General features: G+C 40.0%; 1 protein-coding gene across 1 annotated transcript in view; it reads right to left on the bottom strand.

Annotated features, from left to right (window-relative positions):
- The window catches only part of SPIDR (scaffold protein involved in DNA repair), a gene marked incomplete at its 5' end in the record, with an annotated part of 427,634 nt that overhangs the window by 200,421 nt on the left and 204,294 nt on the right, over window positions 1-22,919 (bottom strand). The window lies entirely within an intron of this gene.

The following is a 22,919-nucleotide window of genomic DNA, read 5'->3' as shown; positions in this document are numbered from 1 at the left end:
ACTGACGGAGCACAGTGCACGACCGGAGGGAGAGAAGAGGCCGTGTCGTGGAAGGCAGGCCTTGCGGATCTTGAGTTCAAGGGGGAAGCACCACCGGTGCTGCAGAGGGAAGGGAGCCCTCTGAGAGAGGAAAGAGACCGGGAGCAGCGCACAGTAGATCACACAAGCACAACACTTCCTCCAAACCAGCGAGTGGGACAACGAGAGGGCTGGACGGCCGTGAACTCTTACCATGAGCAAGGCTCAGAGACGGCAGTTTCACAGGTCCGAGCAGCGGCCAGTAGGCAGCCTGCCTGTGCTCCTGTGCAGACGGAGTCGCTGGGAGACATGCTCCCCCTTATGGAACACATCTGGGGGAGGTGGCGTTGCCTTTCAAGGGGCAAAAGGGCCGGTGGGTGCCATTACCCTCCCCCACCCCTTAGCATAGGAGCAGAGATACCTGCTGAGGGGGGCCAACTTGGTAACTGGCTTTTTGCTGTGCTTTATTCCAAACTGCAAGCTCCTGTGCATCGGTGCAGCCGCTCTTCTGGGAAAAACCTGCACCAGCCCCAGCAGGAGGAGCCCCTCCTCCAGAAGTCCAGTGTGGGCCCGTGCCAGGCCAGGTCCCTCAAGTCTCAAGTCTGGCATTTTAAAACTACGTCAGTCTGCCTGGGATAAAACATAGGTTCCACTGTGCAGCCAGGCAGGCAGATGGCCTAGACACAGACGCGGTGAAGACAGGGATCTGAGGGGCCCCTACACATGAGCAGAGACTGTCTGCTCTTCATTAGGGACCCCTCAGCAGTGGCAGGCATGAATTCTCCTTTCTAGAGACGAGGGATGGGCTGGTGCCACTTCCCTCCCCTAGGACCCAGCACAGACACCACGACACCAAGAGTGGTGGCCTAAATCACTTTCCCCAGGCCTAACCTCCTTGCGCTCTGCATGTGCTGCTTTCCTAGAGCAAGTGGGTATGAGAACCAGAGGACCGGGCCTCCCCCCCAGAAGGCCAGCACAAACTACCCCCACACAGCACAACTACTGACCACAGAGCGCCGCAAAGCTTCAGCTCTCGGGAAAATAGCATCAGGTCTCTTTCACCAACCAGACTAGAGCACGCCGAGTTAACACTTGCCACACTCTGGCTAAGGTAAAACACTCCCCACTGCAGGCCAGGAGCGACTCTGGGAGGACGGGTCTGAGGGAAAGAGGGGCCAAAACACACAGCGGCAGAACGCCCACGGCACACACCAGCAACGCTTCCTGAAGCTCCCGGCCCTGGATGGTATATGACCTTTTCTTCATAAAGCCATTACTCTCAGAAGCAGGAAACATAACAGGTTTTCCTACACACAAGACAGAGACCTACACAAAATGCCAAGATGGAGGGATTCATGTCAAAATAAAGAACAAGAAAAGGTCATGGCCACTGATATAATCGAAATAGGTATAAGTAATATGCCTGACCCAGAATTTAAAGTAACAATCATAAGGATACTAGCTATGCTGGAGAAAAGCATAGAAGAGATCAGGGAGTCCTTACCACAGTTCTAGAAGACCTAAAAAGTCGTCATGTCAAAAAAAAAAAATAAATGCTATAATCAAGATATGAAAATGACTGGTACAATGACCACAAGGATGGAAGAAGAATCACTGATATAGAAAATAAAATTATGAAAAATAATTAAGCTGAAAAGAAGAGGGGAAGAAAAATACTAGATCACAAATGTAGACTCTGGGAACTCAGGGACTCCATAAAGCACAGTAACATTCATATCATAGGATTCCCAGAAGAGAGGGAGAAAGGGGGCAGAAGGTTTACTTGAGGAAATTATAGCAAAAAATGTCCCTAAACTTAGGAGGCACAGAGAACTCCCACCAAAATTTAAAAAAGCAAGTCAACACCAAGAATATCATAGTTAAATTTGCAACATATAAAAATAATGAAAAATAATCGTAAAAGCAGCAAGAGAAAAGAAGTCCCTAACTTATAAGGAAGACAAATAAGATTAGCAGCAAACCTCTCCACAGAAATTTGGCAGACCAGAAGGGAGTGGCATATATTCAATGCGCTAAATGGGAAAAATAGGCAGTCAAGAATACTATATCCAGCACAGTTGTTATTCAAAATAAAATGAGAGAGAAAGAGTTTCCCAGACAACAAAAACTAAAGGATTCCGTGACCTAACTAAACCAGCCCTGCAAGAAATATTAAGGGGACTCTTTGAGTGGAAAGAAAGGCTACAAGAAGTGAAGACTAGAAAGGAACCAAAAAAAAATCTCCAGAAATAAACTTAACAAGTAATATAATGACACTGAATTCATATATATAATTACTCTGAATGTAAATGGAATACATGCTTCAATCAAAACACAGAGAGTATCAGAATAGATAAAAACAAAACAAAACAAAAAACAAGACCCATCTATATGCTGCCTATAAGAGACTTATTTTGGATCTAAAGACTCCTGCAGATTTAAAGTGAGGGGATGGAGAACTATTTATCACGCTAAAGGAGGTCAAAAGTAAGGGGGAGTAGCCAGACTTCTAGCAGACCAACTACATTTTATTACAGTCCTTATTTTAAAATCTACTATGGCTACTCCGGCTTTCTTTTGGTGACCAGCGGCATGATGGTTCTCTACCCCTCTACTCTCAATCTAAAAGTGTCTTTAGGTCTAAAATGGGTCTCTTGCAAACAGTATATGTTGGGGCCCAGCAGGCCAAAAAACCTCCTGCATAGCGACCCTTGACGGCTCTTGCCTCGGGGGCGCAGGAGAACTATTTGGGAAGTTGTAGAACAAGTGACTGTGAAGCAACATTTGGCCTCCTGGGCCACACATGTGGCTTCTATTCATCCTGTCTATGATTTTCTTGTCTCTTTGCAAAGAGGCATATACTTTTAGGCTTTGAATCAACTTGGGTCAGTTCGTGATGCCAGCCCTCCCCTTACTTTGCTTTCTAGCTCTTTGTCTGCTGTTGGGAGTAAATGCAATCCTCTGCCAAAAGATTTGCCTACTAAAGGATGAGCACCTTGCCCATGCATAACTAATGAGGGGTCTTAAGAAATGTAAATCTCCTCATAGAAATCTGCAGGCTCATCTTCTGCTTGGAGCCAGACTATTACTAGGGAATCCCTCTCCTGCAATGACTTGATTATTCCTGTTATTTACACCTGTCCTGTTAAGCATGACCCTTTCCGAAGCATGTCTTCACTTCAAAGACCTTGAACTATGTAACCATTAAAGAAATGATGTAATCACTCATGGTATATAAGACCCTGGCCATCTAAGTAGAGTGTGGCTTTTCTACCATTCATGTTGTCTGTCTTGTCTGTCGTTGTCTGTCTTCTTTCTTATAGATATTGGGCCGACACCAACCCCCTACTCGGGACCTTTCGACTGGGGTGTGTGGGCTGGTCCCCCGCAAGTATATAGATGGATCTTCTTTTCTTACCCATTCTAATACCCTATGTCTTTTTATTGGAGCGTTTAGTCCATTGGATTTTGAGCAAGTACTGAAAGATATGAATTTATTGCCATTGCACTGCCTGTAGAGTTGGGAGTTTCTGGTGGTGTTCTCTGGTCTTTTCTAATCTCTGTTGCTTTTAGTCTTGTTTTGTTTTGTTTTGTTTTGTTATTTCTCCCCTTAGGGAGTCCCCCTTAAGATTTTTGGCAGGGCTGATTTAGTTGTCACAAATTCCTTTAGTTTTTGTCTGGGAAACTCTTTATCTCTCCTTCTTTTTTGAATGACAGCCTTGCTGGATACAGAATTCTTGGCTGCATATTTTACCAATTCAGCATGTTCAATACATCCTGCCACTCGTTTCTAGGCTGCCCAGTTTCTGTGGATAGGTCTGCTGCAAACCTGATCTGTCTTCCCTTATAGGTTAAGGACTTTTCTTCCCTTGCTGTTTTCAGAATTCTTTCCTTGTCTGTATATTTTATGAATTTGACTACGATATGCCTTATTGATGGTTGGTTTTTATTGAATCTAATAGGAGTTCTTTGTGTTTCCTGGGTTTTGATGTCTGTGGCTTTCCCCAGGTTAGGAAAGTTTTCTGCTATGATTTGCTCACATAAACCTTCTACATCTTTTTCTCTCCATCTTCTGGGACTCCTATGATTCCAATGTTATTCCTTTTTAATGAGTCACTGAGTTCTCTAATTCTTGTATACAGTACTTTTTGCCTTAGTTCCCCTCTTTTTTCCTGCTTCTTTATTCTCCATATGTTTGTCCTCTATATCGCTGATTCGCTGTTCTGCTTCATCCATCCTTGCCTCCATGGCATTCATTCAAGACTGCATCTCAGGTACAGCATTTTTAATTTTGTCCTGACTAGATTTTATTTTTTTTATCTCTGTGGAAAGGGATTCTATGCTTTTTACAACTCCAGCTAGTATTATTATCCAGCTAGTATTATTATTATGACTCTAAATTAGTTCCAACATCTTGCTTATATCTGTGTTTATTAAGTTCCTGGCTATCATTTCCTCCTGTTCTTTCTTTTTGGGTGAACTCCCTCATTTTGTCATTTTGAAGGAAGAAAAATAATTAGTAAAATAAAAAATTAAAATTAAAAAATTAAAAACAACAGAAAAAATCAAATAAAGGGAGCTAGATCTAGGTGTGTTTTGGTTTGGTTGTTGAAAGAAGCTTGACAGAATAGAGAAAAAAGGAAAGAAAAAAACGCCTAACATTTTAAAAAATGTATACAATAAAAGAGAATAAAATGAAATGAGAAAAGGAAAATAAAAATAAATTTTTCTCTTTCTGTATGGAAGAATAAGGGGAAAAAAATCAAAAACAAAAAACAAAATAACAAATAGATGGACCAGTGAACAGAATGAAATCTGAGCGAAATTGCATCCTGTTTCCTCTAGAAGTCTATGAGGCACTGTATAATTTGTACACTAAGCATTCAGAGAGATGGTGGTCCTCTAGGGCTTGAGCTTGGTTGGCACAGCTGGATGGGGCTTGGTGAAACATCTCTGTTCTTCACGAGGTGGAGCTGCTTAGCTTACTGGGGGTGTCTCAGTGTCCGCGTGCGTGTGTATGTGCATGCGCGGGAGAGATGAAAACAGTGTCACCCAGCTTCCCAGTCTCTGGCACCGGAACTCTGCGCTCTCACCAACCAGCAATCAAGCACCTCTCCTTTGTCTTCCGTCCACTCCCTGACTATAGACTGTCCATGTCCACGCTGTGACCTGTCCAAGTTATGGCACCTCTCTCCTTATGTTACATCTCATATGGGGCTGTGTTTCCAAACCCCTCACTCCTGAGAGCCCTGTGGTTTAGAACTATCTCATCTGCTGAGGGAGGATCATGCCGGGAATGGGAATGGCTGGGTGCCGGCTTGCCCCCTGAAATGTTCAGGCAGCCATGATCTTACAGAGGTTCAGAGATTATGGCAAAACAGAACACACATTCAGCACCAGGTTTCACTGCCCTGTGGTGTCTTTGTTCCAATGCCAGCCAATGTGTTGTCTGCCAGGGTCTGCTGGGACCTTTGCCTGTGAGGAGGTCATAGCACCTCTACCAAATGCTTCTCCCTGTGTGGCCTGTGGACCTCTTGGACCTCACGATCTGCTCCTGGGAATCTGCCCTTCCTGCCAGCGCTCTACCAGGTACTGAGCTCCAGAAGTTCTGACTCTGCTCTCCTCTGTTGATAGAGTGTTAATGATATTGAAACTTTCTCCCTTTCTTTCTTGTTCAGTCCCTTGTGAATCTTTCCACTGTTTTTCTTTCTTTCCAGTTATATTTGGGGGGAGTGCTTTTCCCATACTCTCTACCCTTTCTCTGCCCTCTCTTTGAAAAATCAGATCTCTCTGCCTCTGAGGAATTCTCTCTCCCTCAGTTCATTTCTCTGTGCCATGTACCTGCCGAGTTCTGTGGCTCAAGTTATGCAAATTGTTATGTTAATCCTCAGGTGAATTATATAGGTGTGCAAAAATGGTTTGGTGCTGATCTTGCCACATTTCAGAGATGAGAGAAGCCGAGAACTTCCATGCTGTTCTGCCATCTTGATTCCTTCCTTCCAGACAAACTATACTTAAATTTTTTATTGAGAGACAGAGAGAGACAGAGAATGAATGGGGGAGGGGCAGAGAGAGGAGACACAGAATCCAAAGCAGGCTCCAGGCTCTGAGCTAGCTGTCAGCACAGAGCCCAACATGGGGTCCGAAGCCATGAACCATGAGATCATGACCTGAGCTGAGGTCGGATGCTCAACTGACTGAGCCACCCAAGCGCCCCCAAACTATATTTTAAACCAAAGATTGTAGCAAGAGATGAAGCACACTAGCGATCTATCCAGCAAGATTTAATGATTGTAAATATTTATCCCCAAGAAGGACCCATGTATACAAAACAATTAATAATAATAAAGGAACTCATTCATGGGGCACCTGGGTAGCTCAGTTCGTAAAGCATCCAACTCTTGATTTTGGCTCATGTCATGATCTTACATTTCATGAGATCGAGTCCCAGGTGGGGCTCCACACTGAGCATGGAGCCAACTTGGGATTCTATTTCTCCCTCTCTCTGTGCTCCCCACCCCCACTCTCTCTTTCTCAAAAATAAATAAATTGGTTTTAAAAACCTCACTGGTAGTAACTGGTAATAATATGATTGACAATATGTGGTATTAATTGGTAATAATGCATTAAAAGTAGGAGGCTTTAACAGCCCACTTACAGTAATGGACTGATAATTCAAAGCAGAATGACAACTGGACCAGATGGACTTAACAGATATATTCAGAACATTTCATACTAAAGGAGCAGAACACACATTCTATTCAAGTGCATAATGAGACATCCTCCAGAACTGATCACATGCTGGGTCACAAATCAGGCCTCAACCAGTACCAAAAATAGGAGATCACACCATGCATATTTCAAACGACATTACTATGAAACTTGAAGTCAATCACAGTACAAAATTTGGGAAGAACACAAATACACGAAGGTTAAAGAATATCCTATAAAACACTGAATGGGTCAACCAGGAAATCAAAAAACAGATTTAAAAAATACATGGAAACAAATGAAAATGAACACACAAAGGTCCAAAACTTTTGGGAGGCAGCAAAAGCAGTTATAAAAGGGAAGTATATAGCAATACAGGTCTGCCTCAAGAAGCAAGAAAAGTCTCAAATATGCAATCTAACCTTACACCTAAAGGAGCTAGAAAACGAAAAACAAATTAAGCCTAAAGCCAGCAGCAGGGAAATAATAAAGATCAGAGCAAAATTAAATTGATATAGGAAAAAAAAAAACCACATCAGTGAAACCAGGAGTTGGTCCTTTGAAGGAACTAATAAAATTGATAATCTTTAAAAATACTTATCAAAAAGAAAACAGAAAGGACCTAAACAAAATCACAAATGAGTGAGGAGAGGTCAGAGACGACACCACAGAAATACAATTTAAAAAGAATATTATGAAAAAATAGATGCTAACAAATTGGGCAATCTGGAAGAAACGGGGAAATTCCTAGAAACATATAAACTACCAAAACTGAAACAGGAAGAAATAAAAACCTTGAATAGACTGATACCCACCAAAGAAATGAGTCAGTAATGAACATCTCGCACCAAATAAAAGTCCAAGGCCAGATGGATTCCCAGGAGGATTCTACCAAACATTTAAAGATGAGTTGATACTTTTTCTTTTTCAAACTGTTCCAAAAAAAACAGAAATGGAAAGAAAACTTCCAAACTCATTCTATAAGGTCAACATTATCTTGATTCCAAAACCAAACACAGACCTCACTAAAAAAAAAGAATTACAGGTCAATATCTCTGATGAACATCAAGCAAAAATTCTCAATAAGATATTAGCAAACAGAATCCAAAAGTACATTAAAGAATCATTCACCACAATTTTTTTTTTTTTTTTTTTTTTTTTTGGCTCAGGTCATAATCTCATGGTTTCATTCACCACAATTAAGTGGGACTTATTCCTGGGCTGCAAGGGTGGTTAAATATTTGCAAATCAATCCACGAGATATTCCACATAATAAATGAGAGGGTAAGAACCATATAATTCTCTCAATAGATGCAGAGAAAGAATTTGACAAAGTACAGCATCCATTCTTGATAAAAACACTGAACAAATTAGGGACAGAGGGAACACACCTCAACATCATAAAGGCCATATATAAAAATTCCACAGCTAATACCGTCTCCAGTGAGGAAAAATGAACTTTTCCTCTGCAGTTAGGAACAAGATAGGGATGTCCACTCTCACCATTGTTACTTAACATAGTACTAGAAGTCCTAACCTCAGCAATCAGACAAGAAAAAGAAAAAAAAAATGCATCCAACTGACTAGGAAGAAGTCATACTTTCCCTATTCACAAATGACATGATCCTCTATATAGAAAACTTAAAAGATGACACCAAAAAATTGGTAGAACATGATATCGGCAAAGCATTTCTTTTAAAAAATTTAAACATTTGTTTATTTTTGAAAGAGAGAGGCAGAAAGAGGGAGAGGCAGAGGATTTGATGTTGATCTTATCTGCTGATAGCAAAAAGCCCAATGTGGGCCCTGAACTCACAAACCATGACATTATGACCTGAGCTGAAGTCAGACACTCAACCACTGAGCCACCCAGGCCACCCCAGAAATCTGTTGCATTTCTATACACCAGTAAAGAAGAAGGAGAAAGAGAAATTTAAAAAATCAATTCCATTTAATAAATGCACCAGAAACTATTATAAGATACATAGGAGTAAACCTAAACAAAGAGGTAAAAGATTTTTACTCTGAAAACTATAGAACACTGATGAAAGAAATTCGAGATGATATAAAGAAATGGAAAAACATTCCATGTTCATTGATTAGAAGAACAAATGCTGTTAAAATGTCTATACTACCCAAAGCACTCTATACATTTAATGCAATCCCTATCAAAATGCCAACAGTGTTTTTCACAGATCTAGAACAAACAACCCTAAAATTTGTATGGAACCAAAAACACGGTGAGTAGCTAAAGCAATGTTGCAAAGAAAAAGGTGGAAGACGTCATAATTTCAGACTTCACGCTGTATTACAAAGCTGTAGACATTAGGACAGTATGGTACTGGGATAAGAACAGAACACAGATCAGTGGAACAGAATAGAGAACCCAAAAATAGGCCCACAAACGTACGGCCAAATAATCTCCGACAAAGCGGGAAAGAATATCCAATGGAATAAAGACACTATCTTCAGCAAATGGTGCTGGGGGGCGTTGGACGAGTGAACCTGGACCACCTTCTTACACCATAAACAAAATCAATCCAAAATGAATGAAAGAGCTAAATGTAAGACAGGAAACCATCAGAGTCCTAGAAGAGAAAACAACAACAAGCTCTTTGACAGCAGCCATAGTAACTTCTTATTAGATACTTCTTCAGAGGCAAGGGGAACAAAAGCAAAAATGAACTACTGGGGCTTCATCAAGATAAAAAGCTTCTGCACAGTGAAGGAAACAATCAACAAATCTAAAAGGCAGCCTATGGAATGGGAAAATATATCTGCAAAGGACATATGATAAAAGGGCTCGTGTCTAAAATGTATAAAGAACATATCAAACTCAATACCCCGAAAACAAATAACCAAATTAAGAAATGGGCAGAAGAATAGACACTTCCAGAAAAGACATCCAGATGGCTAACAGGCACATGGAAAGATACTCACCACCACTCATCATCAGAGAAATACAAATCAAGACTACAGTGTGAGATCACCTCACACCTGTCACAATGGCTAATACTAACAACACAGGAAACCACAGATGTTGATGAGGATGTGGAGATGGGAAACCCTCTAATACTGTCAGTGGAAATGCAAACTAGTGCAGCCACCCCAGAAAACAGTATGGAGCTTCTTCAAAAAGTTAACAATAGAACTATCCTATTTCAGTAAATATTAGGTACTTACTGAAAGATACAAAAATACTGATTTGAATTAACACATGCACCCCAATGTTTATAGCAGCAATATCAACAATAGCCAAATTACGGAAAGATGAATGAAGAAGATTGTACATATATGCAGTGGAATATTACTCAGCCCATCAAAAAAGAATGAAATCTTGCCATTTGCAGCAACGTGGATGGAACTAGAGTGTATTATGCTAAGTGAAATAAGTCAGTCAGAGATCGAAAAATGCCATATGATTTCACCCACATGTGGAATTTAAAAAACAAAGCAGATGAACCTGGAGGGGAAAAAGAAAAAGAGAGAGGCACACCATAAAACAGAAAACTATCAAGAACATAAAACATGAAAATATAGAGAACAAAGAAGGTTGCTAGAAGGGAGGTGGGCGGGGGAATGGGTTAAATGGATGATGGATATTAAGGAGGCACTTGTTGTGAGGAGCACTGGGTATTATATGTAGGTGATGAATCTCGAAATTCTACTCCTGAAACTAATATTACACTACATGCTGGGGCATCTGGGTGGCTTAGCTGGTTAAGTGTCCAACTCTTGATTTTAGGACATCATGATCTCAAGGTTGTGAGATCAAGCCCCACATCGGGCTCTGCACTAAGTGTGGAGCCTGCTTAAGATTCTCTCTCCGTCCCTCCTATGGCCCCTCCCGTCCACGCACGTGCTCTCTTTTTTTTTTCTCTCTCTCTCTCTCTCTCTTAAAAAAAGAATTACACTACCTGTTAACTAACTGGAATTTAAATAAAAACTTGAAATAAAAAGCAAACAAACAACAAATTCCCTACAGGAGTTTACTGTCTTGAGCACCAGCTTTTGGTGTTGCTTGAGGCCCTGTCCTTAAGCACAGAGATGACCTCCGCTATCTCCTGGAGATTTATGGCTTCAAATTTCACTTGTGGATAAAACTATGTCCCAGCGTTACTTACTAGCTAAAACTTTGACCATATAACATCTGTACTTTATCTGTTTTCTGGACATCCTTGGTTAAAAAATAATCATTTCTATTCTATTGTTTTTATTAGGAAATTTTCAAATATACAGCAAAGTTGAAATAATCTTACAGGAAATATCTGTGTACCAACTGCTAAGACCCCACCATTAACATTTTACTATACTTAACATATCATGAGTTAACTCGGATGCAGTTCAAAAGAAATTAAAGACATCAGTATATATCTGTCTCAAATACTTTAGCTTTCATATTACTAATGATACTCAATATTTTAAAGTTTCCTTAAAGGTAAAATTGACTACAATGCAATGCATAAATTTTAAATGAACTTTCACTGAGTTATAACAAATGCACATGGTTGCATACTTCAAGCACCTACCAGAAAAGGTGCTTTTCCCCAGAAAAGCCCATCAGGCCTCTAAGTCCTCCATTTTCACGTAGCATATACCTACAGATATCAAATTCTATTTCTCTTTCCTCAGATCTCTCGCATAACTAAAACTCCAAATGAAATCTAATGATCAAAAATAGCACTACATCTTACATCAGTTCTAACACTGTGATGTTGTTAAAAGGAAGTTAAGTGATGAGCACCTGGGTGGTTCAGTTGGACACTTGATTTGGGCTCAGGTCATGAATTTACAGTTTGTGAGTTCAAGCCCCATGTCCCCAGGTCAGGTTCTGCACTGATAGCATGAAGCTTACATGGGATTCTCTCTCTCTCAAAATAAAAATAGGTGTTTGTTTGTTTTTTTTTAAAGAGAAGTCAGAAGATAATAGCAACCAGCATACATTAAAGAACAATGTTCCAAGATAACCCCAGTGCAGGTGTCCTAGAAGACAGAGCCCCTTCCGCCACGACCACGCACACCGTGCAATACGCCCAGGAGTGCAGGTGGTTGCAGATCCGTCACTGCCAGTTATGTTGAATTAACTTTTCCTCTTAATTTTTTTTTAATGTTTATTTATTTTTGAGAGACAGAGAAACAGAGTATGAGCAGGGGAGGGGAGAAATAGAGAGGGAGGCATAGAATCCAAAGCAGGCTCCAGGCTCTGAGTTGTCAGCACAGAGCCTGAGGTGGGGCTCTAACTCATGAGCCGTGAGATCATCACCTGAGTTGAAGTTGGGACACTTCACTGACTGGGCCACCCATGCAACCCAACTTTTGCTTTTATAACAAAGACTCGCTGCATTTATCAACATTCCATTAGAAAAGTACTGACAGGTTTAATAAAATTAGTATTAAAGCCTCTAAGGTTTGCACATCAAATGATCTGGTGAACACTTGAGCAGCGTAGTTTTCTTCTGACAAACCTGCACCATTCCCAACAGAAGGATTAATCATTCTGGGGCAATTAAGGGGACTCGTCTCAAATGACTCAGGATCAGATATTTGGACCCTTCCTACTCATTCAGTTAGCATCAGTAACAGAGACTGAAATCCAAGCTATACCAAGCGGGGAAACACACAAAGGTTTCCTGCAGATCAATGGAAACAGCAAGGACACTGATCCAAGACTGAAGGTTTTCAGTTTGCGTCAAAGAAGCTGTTCACCAGTTCACCATTTCACGTCATCCACCAGCTGGTCATTCACACTGTCTGTCATGTAGAATGCTGGAATCCTCTCTGCCCCTCCCCCCTCTCAAAAATAAACGTTAAAATTTTTAAAAAAAGAAATGCAATAAATTTCTGTATGTTGATTTTTTTTATCCTACAACTTTGCTTAATTCATGCAGGAGTTTTAGCAATTTTTTATTGGGAGTCTTGGGTTTTCCATGTAGAGTACTATGTTGTCTCTAAAGAGTGAAGGTTTAATTTCCTCCTTGCCAAAATCATATGCTTTTTACTTCTTTTTGTTGTCTGACTGCTGAGAGTAGGACTTCCAGCACTATGTTAAACAGCAGTGGTGAGAGTGGACACGCCTGTCGTGCTCCTGATCTCAGGGGGAAGCTCTCCATTTTTCCCCATTGAGGATGATATTAGCTGTGGGCCTTTCAATATATGGCTATTATGTGTTAAGATACGTTTCCTCTATCTTTATTTTCTTGAGGTTTTTTCCTTTTTAATTAAGAAAGGATGTTGTATTTTGTCAAATGCTTTTTCTGCATCTACTGAGAAAATCATATGGTTCTTACTCTTTCTTTTATTAATGTTATATCATGTGGATTGATTTGCAGGTATCGGGCCAGCCCTGCAGCCCAGGAATAAATCTCACTTGATTGTGGTAAATAATTCTTTTAATGTGCTGGATTCTATTTGCTGGTATCTTACTGAGAATTTTTTGCTCGGTGTTCATCAGGAATATTGGGGTATAATTCTCCTTTTCAGTGGGGTCTTTATATGGTTTCGGGATCAAGATAATGCTGGCCTGACAGAATGAGTTTGGATTTTTCATTCCTATTCCTTCTGTTTCTACTTTTTGGAACAGTTTCAAATGAATAGTAATTAATTCCTCTTAAATGTTTGGTAGCATTCCCCTGGGAAGCCATCCAACCCTGTACTCGTTTGTTGGAAGCTTTTTGATTACTGTTCAATTTCTTTACTGGTTCTCAATCTGTTCAAATTTTCTACTTCTTCCTATTTCAATTTTGGTAGTTTATGTTTTTAGGAATTGCCCATTTTGTTGGCATAGAATTGCTTTTAATATTCTCTTACACTTGTTTGTATTTCTGCAGTGTTGGTTGTGGTCTCTCCTCCCTCATTTGTGATTTTATGTATTTGGGTCCTTTTTCTTTTCTTTTTGTTAAGTCTGGTTAGGGCTTTATCAATTTTAATTCTTTCAAAGAACCAGCTTCTAGTTTCATTGATTTGTTCTGGTTTTTTTTTTTTTAATCTCTATATTATTTATTTCTTTCATTTTGATATTCCTCTCCTTTGGTCTTGGGCTTTATGTACTTTTCTTTTTCCAGATCCTTTAGGTGTAAGGTTAGGTTATGTATTTGAGAGTTTTCTTCCTTCTTGAGATAGGATTCGCTATATACTTCCCTGTTACGACTGCCTTTGCTGGATCCTAAAGGTTTGGGCTGTAATGTTTTCATTGTCATTGATGTGGTGGTGGCTTCTTCTTTCTTCTCTCTCTCCTCCTTCTTCTTTTTTCTTTCTAGTACTTCTTTAATTTCCCGCTTAATCCATTCATTCTTTAGTTGGATGTTCTTTAACCTCCGTGTATTGGTGGTCTTTCCAAATTTTTTTTCATAGTGCTGTAGTCTGAAAATGTGCATGGTGTGATCTCAATCTCTCTGTACTGGCTGAGGCGTGATTTTTGACGAAGTATGTGTTCTGGAGAATATTACATGTGCACTCAAAAAGAATGTGTATTCTGCTGCTTTAGGGTAAAATGCTCTGAATATATCTGTTCAGTACATCTGGTCCAGTGTGTCATTCAAAGCCATTATTTCCTTGTTGATCTTCCGCTTAGATGATCTGTCCATTGTTGTAAGTGGGCTGTTAAAGTCCCCTACTATTATTACATTATTATCAATGAGTTTCTTTCAGTTTGTTACTTTAAAATAATTTTTTAAGATGTATTTATTTTTCAGAGAGAAAGAGCAAGAGTGAGCAAAAGTAGGGGTAGGGCAGAGAGAGAGGGAGACACAGAATCCGAAGCAGGCTCCAGGCTCTGAGCTGTCCCCACAGAGCCCAACACAGGTCTTGAACTCGAGAACTACGAGACCATGACCTGAGCAGAAGTGGGACACTGAACTGACTAAGCCAGCCAGGTGCCCTTCTTTAAGTCTGTTATTAACTGACTTCTATATTTGGCTTTTCCAAGTCGGGGGTATATATACTTATAATTGTTAAATCTTCTTGTTGGATAGACCCTTTTATTATGATATAGTCCCCTTCTTCATCCCTTATTACAGCCTTCATGGGCCCACAGTGCCCATGTGTTCAGGGTAAACCCAACATGTCTTTGTTGAGGACAACTGTGGTTCTACAGCAGGTATGCCCCTGGCACCCGCTACAGACTCAATGTTTGTGTCGCCCTCAAATTCACATTTTACATCCTAATGCCCAATGTGATAGTTTTGGGAGGTGAGATCTTTGGGGGTCATTATGTCATGGTGGTGGACTCCTCATGAGTGGGATTAGTGGTCTTATTAAAAGGACTCCAAAGGACTCCCTCTCCCCTTGGCCAAGGACACAATGAAAAGGCACTGTCTGTGAACCAGGCAGCAGGCTCCTACCAGATGCCAGGCTTTGATCCTGGCCTTCCCAGGCTCCAGAAGTCTGAGACATAAATTTCTGCTTTTTATAAAGTTACCCAGATTATGGTATCTTATTACAGCGGCCTGGATGGACTAAGAAAGCACTCTTCCGTACAGAGCTGACTGGGCACTCTATTTAGACACATATCACTTTTACACTCCTCACTGTCACCAGTCTCAGTTCAGCTGACTTTTAAAGCATAAATGGCCAATTTCCACTTAATCAAGAAACAAACAATATCTCAAACCTGTTCCCTGTGTCTCCTCTATCTTTGTGATGATGCAACCCCAAACTTTCACGCTAAAAAAAATTCAATCCCCCTTCCAGCTCTTCAACCTCCTGGGTGCTCTCAGGCCCCAGCTGCCACTGCCACCAGTATTGTCCCAACTAGCTGGCTTGGTCACCACTTTTCACCGGGTCCCCTGCAGGAGCCTCCTCACTAATGTGCTTGTTTCTAGCCTTGATGCCCCGTCTTGCTCCCAACCCATTCTTCACATTATTTTGGGTGAATGTTCCAAACCACAGACTTAATAATGTGCTCGGTCCCCCTGTACCCCCGGCTGAGTCTTGACCTCGCACACAGTACAAGCCCCTCAGGCTCTGGGTGCTGACGGCTCTAGTTTCACCCATGGCCATACGCTCTCATCTCTAAAATGAGCCTCTTCCACGTTCCTCACATGAGTTGTCTTGCCACAAATCTTTGACCTGCGGTCTCTAGTCCCAGCTGGATCTGTCAACGCACTCTTCGGCTGCCAGCACAGCTCCGCCTCCCGAGGCTGCTGGCGGCGGGGGCTCTCTCTACCTTGCCGCGCTCCCCGTGTGTGCCTTGGTACTCTCTCCACCCGTCACGTGATCACTGGCTGCTTACAGGACTGTCACCTCCATTAAGGTACTGATAGGACTCTATCCCCTGTACTTGGTACTCTAAAAACATTTGTTGAATGAAGCAAAAAAATAAAAATTAAAATTAAAAAATGCACAACTTTAAACTCACTGCCACCTAACACTTACCAAGTGACAGTTTGAAAGAAGTATCTGTTGAGAATTAGCTTAAAATTTTTGTTCCTTTATACTTTCCTCTAGGTATCCTAAAGAGTACTCCTAGATTAAGTATATGAGGACCACAGGCTTTTAAAAAAAAATCTGCATTGTAAAAAGCATGAAATTAATGTGAATTAATTTAATGTGAAATAATTAAACATCTACTTTACAGATACTGTTTCATTAAATTCAACAGACTTGAAATTTGTTTATCTCATTTCACTCAGGAATTATGCTCCGAGATGCTCAAAACATTCCCAAGGTAAGAGAGCCCACAGTTAAATTCCTCAGTCCCTCTGAGTAACCCTGAGCTCTTACCCTGGCAGCCTGCACCAACAGATACTAAGAGAAATGATCCCGATCAGACCAGTTGTTATATTTGCCAAGCTACACGATTTTGTGTGTGTATGACCGCCTTCTGCTCGTGAGGAACTTCCCCAGGGTCTCACTCGCAGACGTGGGCTTGGTGCGCGCGCAGAGCCTGGAGTCTCAGCACCCAGTGAGCCTCCTCCTTCACCCTGTGTGCCCGCTTCTCTTCCACGCAGATGTCCACACTTGAAACTTTTATTTTTTAAGCCGACTAAATATACATTTTAGAATAAGGTAGGATATATAAACAAATAAACGTGGTTCGCTCACGTAGGTCCATGAAGAATGAGAAGTACTGGGTAGAGGCAGTGGTCTAGGGGTGCCGAGTCCCCAGGCAAGTGAGGTGAGGTGCAAAGTGAGGTGCAGAGTGCTGGCAGGCAGAAGAAACAGAAGGCAGTAAGTGGGAAACTTAATACCTCAGAATGTCACTGACTTGGAGCTTCCAACTTAGCAATTGTAGTTCAACTTCAGTTACTATTTGTTGAGCTTCTGCTACTTACTGGCATCCTCCTGGGTGCTTACACATGCCATTTTCACAATCTCCTTGAATAAGCTAGTGACATAGCTATTAAGGCTCTGTGTCACAGCTATGGACAAGAAAAATCATGGCAATCAAAGAGCTCATCCATGCATATGAAATATCCTGATTTTTCCAGCCACTGCCCAGAATACAGGCTTCCAATCAGCTGCACAGGGAGCTGAGGGGCAGGCAGTTCATAGTCTTCCAACAGTCTGAAAGGCATCTGGTCATTTCTCACACTTCTGGGACACTTATGGATCAGGCACACCCCCAAATACTGAAAGCCCCTGAAAGCCAAGACAGTGGCTTGGACAGTCACACAAGTTTGAGAGATAACTTGGACCAAGGCTGACTGGCAAAGTGCATCATTTCCATGAGGTCAATTTGTTAAGACTGCAAGGGGTGACTATTTTATCTACTGCATAGAACCCAACACAGAGAGTCAAGAAAAATGAAGAAATGAAGGATCTGTTCTAAAGCTAAAGAACAACATAAATCTCCAGAAACTAACCTTAATGAAATTGATATGAGTGATTTACTGAAGAGAGTTTAACACAATGGGTATATAGATACTAACAGAACCTGGGGAAAGGAACAAATACTCAGATGCACAAAGCCCAAAATGATCGAAACAGGATGATCAAAAGAGACATACAATGAGGCATATTACAGTTACAACTGTCGAAAGTTAAGAATAAAGAGAATCTTAAGAACCTCAAAAGTAGCATATTGTAACAAAGAAATCACCATCAATGGAGTTTTCAATAGAAACCTAGTATGTCAAAAGGGATGAATGATATATTCCAAGTGTTGAGATAAAGCAATTGCCAACCAATAATATTCTATCTGTCAAAGTTGCCCTTCAGAACTGAAGGATATTTAGAGTTTTCCAGACAAACAAAGGCTGAAGCAGTTCAACACCACTAGACGGACCTTGTAAGACATAGTAGAAGGAATTCTTTAAACTGAAATGAAAGCATTCTAGTTAGTAACATGAAGCCATATGAAAGTACAGAATTCTGAGGTATAAGTAAATATATAGTTCGTTCAAAAATAATCTAAAACTGTAATGATTGTAGATAAATTAGAATTCTAGTATAAACGGTAAAAAAGGTATTAAAAATACTTATAACTACAGGAATTTGTTAATGGATACACAACATAAGACACAAACTGTGACATTAAAAGCAAAACTGAGTGTAAAAATTTTGTTTTTGTGTATGTTCAAGCTAAGCAGTTATCAACCTAAAATGAGACTGTTGTAAAGATGACATGTTTATGTAAGCTTCATGTTAACTACAAAACAAAAACCTATAGTTGTTACACCAAAGGTAATCAAAAAGGGATCAGGACACAATAACTACAGAAAATCATCAAATTACAAAGGAGGAGAACACAAGAGGTAGAAAAGAAAAAAGCAGCCTGAAAATGGTAAACAAAAAAGGCAATAGTAAGTCTATACTAACCAAAAATAACTTTAAATGTAAGTGGACTAAATTCTCCAATCCAAAGACCCTGAGTTGCTGAAAAAACAAACAAACAAAGAAGAACATGTTGTATACAAGAGACCCACTTCAGCTGAAAGGACACACATAGACTAATGAAGTGACAGAAGATGATATTCCACAAAACATGGAAACCAGAAGAAACAGGGCTAGTTATACTTACATCAGACAAAAGAGACTTTAAACCAGAAACTATAACAAAAGACAGTAATAACATATTATTATTTATAATTATGATATATATTATATAAATACATTTTATTTATATATGAATGTATTTATATAATAATATAATTATACTAATGATTATTATCACATAACATATATATGTATGTATGTATGTATGTGTATATATATGTATCTTAATATAAAGATAAAGGAGACAATCCAAAAAGAAGATATAATAATTTCTAATATTTATGCACTTTATGAGCACCTAAAAATACAAGGTAAATATTAAACATTAACAGATTATCCAGACAGAAAATCAGTAAGGAACTCTGGACCTCAATAACATATTAGACTAAAAGGACCTCAGTATATATAGGATATTGCGTCCAACAACAGCACAATACATTTCTTCTCAACTACATGTGAAACATTCACCAGGACAGATCATATGTTAGGTCACAAAGTACAAAACGGTATCTAGCATCTTATGATCCTAGCAATCAATTAGAGGAAGAAAGCTAGAAAAATTCACAAACATGTGGAAATTATGAACAACATGCCACTGAATAACCACTGGGTTAAAAAAGATACCAAAAGAGAAATTTGAAAAATATATTGCTTGAAACAAATGAGAATACAAAACACCAAAACTAACGGAATGCAGCAAAAGCGCTTCTAAGAGAGAAGTTTAGAGTGTAAATGCCTACATAAGAAAAAAAAAAAAAACCCTCAAACAACCTAACTTTATAACTCAGCTAATTAGGAAAAGAACAAATAAAGCCCAAAATTAGTAAAAGGAAGGAAACAACAGAGTACAGAAAAAAAAAAAAACCTAAATAAGTAGAAAAGAAATAGAGACTGAAAAGATAATGGAAAAACTCAATGAAATTAAGAGCTGTTTTGTTGAAAAGATTTAGCTAGATTTATCAAGAGGGGAAAAAAAAGAAAAAGGAATTAATTAAATAAAACCTACCAAGACTGAATCATGAAAAACAGAAAATTTGAATAGGCTAATTACCAGTAAGGAGATCGAATCAGTAATCAAGAAACATTTCAGTAAACAAAAAAAGTCCAGGACCAGATGGCTTCACAGGTGAATTCTACCAAACATTTAAAGAAGAATCAACAGCAATCCTTTTCAAACTCTTCCAAAAAATATTAAGTAACTCATATGTAACCAGCATTATCCTGATACCCAAATGAGACAAAGACACTACAAGAAAAGAAAATTATAGGCTAATATTACTGATGATCAAAGATGCCAAAATCTTAAATAAGTACTGGCAAGCCCAGTTCAACAACTCATTAAAAGGATCATATGCCATGATCAAGTGGGACTGATTTCAGGGATGTAAGGAAGGCTGAACACCCACAAATCAATCAACATGATGTACCACATTAACAAGGGAAAGTGAAAAATCGTATGATCATCTTAGTAGATGCAGAAAATGCATCTGACAAAAATCTTTTCTTGACAAAAACTCTCAGCGGACTGGCTACAGAGGGAACGGACCCCAGCATTCTAAAGGCCGTATACAATAAAGAAGCCCATAGCTAACATCATACGCAACAGGGAAAAGCTGCGAACTTCCCCACTAAGATCAGAAACTAACTACTCTCACTGATTTTATTCAACATGTACTAGAATTCCTAACCAGAGCAATTAGGGAAGAAAAAGAAACAAAAGATATCCATATCAGAAAGGGAAAAGCCCAACTGTCTCTATCTGCAGATGACACGATTTTATAAATAGGAAAACAGGTAACACTCCATCAAAAGACTGTTAGAACCAACACACAAATGCAGTAAAGTTGCAGTATACAAATCATTCTACAAAAATCAGTTAAGTGTTATACATTAACAAGTCATTCCAAAAGAAGACAATCCCATTTATAATTGTATCAAAAAGAATAAAATACCTATGAAAAAATGTAATGGAGGTGAAAACTCTCTAAATTGAAAACTATGACTCTGAACGAAATTGAGGAATGTATAAATGCAAATGGACTAGAATAATTTTAAAATGTCCATACTATCCAAAGCAATCTACAGATTCAATATAATCCATGTCAAAGAATCCAATGACATTTTCGACAGAAATAGAAAAAAATGCTAAAATTTGTATGAAACAACAAAAGACTCCAAATAGCCAAAGAAAACTGGGGAAAGACCAAAGCTGGAGGCATCAGGGTCTCTGATTTCAAACTAAATTAAAGCTATAGTAGAAACAGTACGGTATTGGCCTAAAGATCGACAAGTTGACAAATGGAACAGAACAGACAGCCTAGAAGTAAACCTGTATATGTATGGCCAATTCTTTGCTGAGAAAGAAGTCATGAATACATAATGGACAAAGGATGAGTTCTTCAATAAGTGGCTTTTGGAAAACTGGAAAACCACATGCAAAAGAGAACAACTGGACCCCTATCTTACACCATACTAAAAAATCAACTCAAAATGAGTTAAAGATTTGAAGTAAGATCTGATACCGTAAAGTTCCTAGAAGAATGCACAGGCAGTAAGCTCCTCGGCATTGGTCTTAGGGATGAGTTTTTAGATTTGACACTAAACACGCAGTTGTTTCTTGGGACAAATGACTGAAAGGTGACCCTCTTTTACTGAGTGCTAAGAGCCAGCTGTGATACTGGCTCATATAAGTTCCACCTAAATCATCTCCATTAATTCTGTCCACAAGCTTGTGATGTCTTCTGATCAATTTTCTTCACTCCATAAGGAAGCTGCTGAAGGGACTTCTCACAGTGTTACCATGTGAGACTGTGAGAAAGAAGGTGTCCTGTAAAATGAACTGGAAGCCCAGTGATCACGCCCGCTTGCACTTATCATTTTCCTTGTCTGCTTGGCAATAGTTTAGCAGGAAAGTTGTATTTTTAAGCAAAGACTACCTGTCTCTGCGGCTATACTATACTCTGGACTGTACACTGCTGCTGTCCACTATGGAGTTCCTGTGTCCTAGAAGGCTGTGGACAGAGGATGAAGGCTTCCCAAGCATTTTTATCTAAGCTGGGATGAAGATCAAGTAAACTTGTGCTTCCGTAGCTGCAAATACTAGCATATATACCCCCAGCCCCCTTTCTGCTTCCTCAAAAATGAGCTGTTTTTCCAGTTTCACAGGATCATATATGGTCATACAGGTCTTGCAAAGCAATTTCTCCTTCTGTGATAAACACTAGGCTGCCCCTCAAGAAGCTCACAGTGGAGGAGGAAAGACAGGTGTACACTGCAGGCGAGTTTTCTGCTGAATGCGCTGTGATGGGAGCACGTGGAAGGAACCACGATGGCACACAAGAGAGCAACCAGGTTCTGCCTGGAGTTGGGAAAAAGATGGCAAGGAAGGTGCAAAGAAAAGGAGCAGGAAAAGTATGTTTTGACGTGTACCAGGGGAGTGTGAAAAAACACTCCAGGCAGAAAGAACAGGGCCCACAAGAGTGGGAACCAGTGTAGATGCTCAGTGACCACAACGAGCCATTATCATTTAGACAAGAAGACCACAGGCCACCTCTATTCTAACCTTTGTCTTATCTTCGAGATTACTATGTTGAAAATAACACAAAAGAAAACAGTGAGAAAGCCTCCTGTAATCTAGCTGAGACCTGGACGGGTACAGCATGGTATACTTCTATGACGGCAATACCCAGGAGGTGAAGAACATGATTGCATCCAAGATGTTTTAAGCAAGAAGAAATCTATATTAAATTGTGAAATATATTTTTGTTCGTATGTATCATGAAGCCTGGTGGTTCCCAATGTGTTTGGGATCCTGAAAGAATTAGTGTGCTAAGGGGAGTGTTCTGAAAGACGGACACACGCGAGGAGAGCGACGCAGTGACATCTGCCACCCCTCTCTGCACAGGAGCTCACCAGTTAGTGCGCCCTGGTGGCAGGGAACCCAGGGGCCACGCTCACTAACGCTCCACCCTTGAAAGACCATGGCCAGAGAGCAGAAATCTTTTAAACTGGGAAACTTTTTGTTTGCTTTTCCAATCTTTACTTTTGCGATAAAGAGAACTCACGGGCCAACTGGGAGGCTGCATTAGATATGAAACATTCCATTCATTCAATAACGTTTAATATTTAACCACGCCTTTATTGCTTTAACTGTAACGTTTTAACAGGGCCTCAGAGCTAGATCAAAACCGGCTTGTGTCACCGGCAAGCAGCCACTCGTGTTGCTGCATCAAAGTTGCTTACGTTGAGATCCGTGA

The sequence above is a fragment of the Suricata suricatta genome, chromosome 15 (assembly GCF_006229205.1).
Source record: "Suricata suricatta isolate VVHF042 chromosome 15, meerkat_22Aug2017_6uvM2_HiC, whole genome shotgun sequence".
In the NCBI taxonomy this organism is placed as follows: Eukaryota; Metazoa; Chordata; class Mammalia; order Carnivora; family Herpestidae; genus Suricata; species Suricata suricatta.
This window is presented reverse-complemented; position numbering and strand designations above follow the sequence as displayed.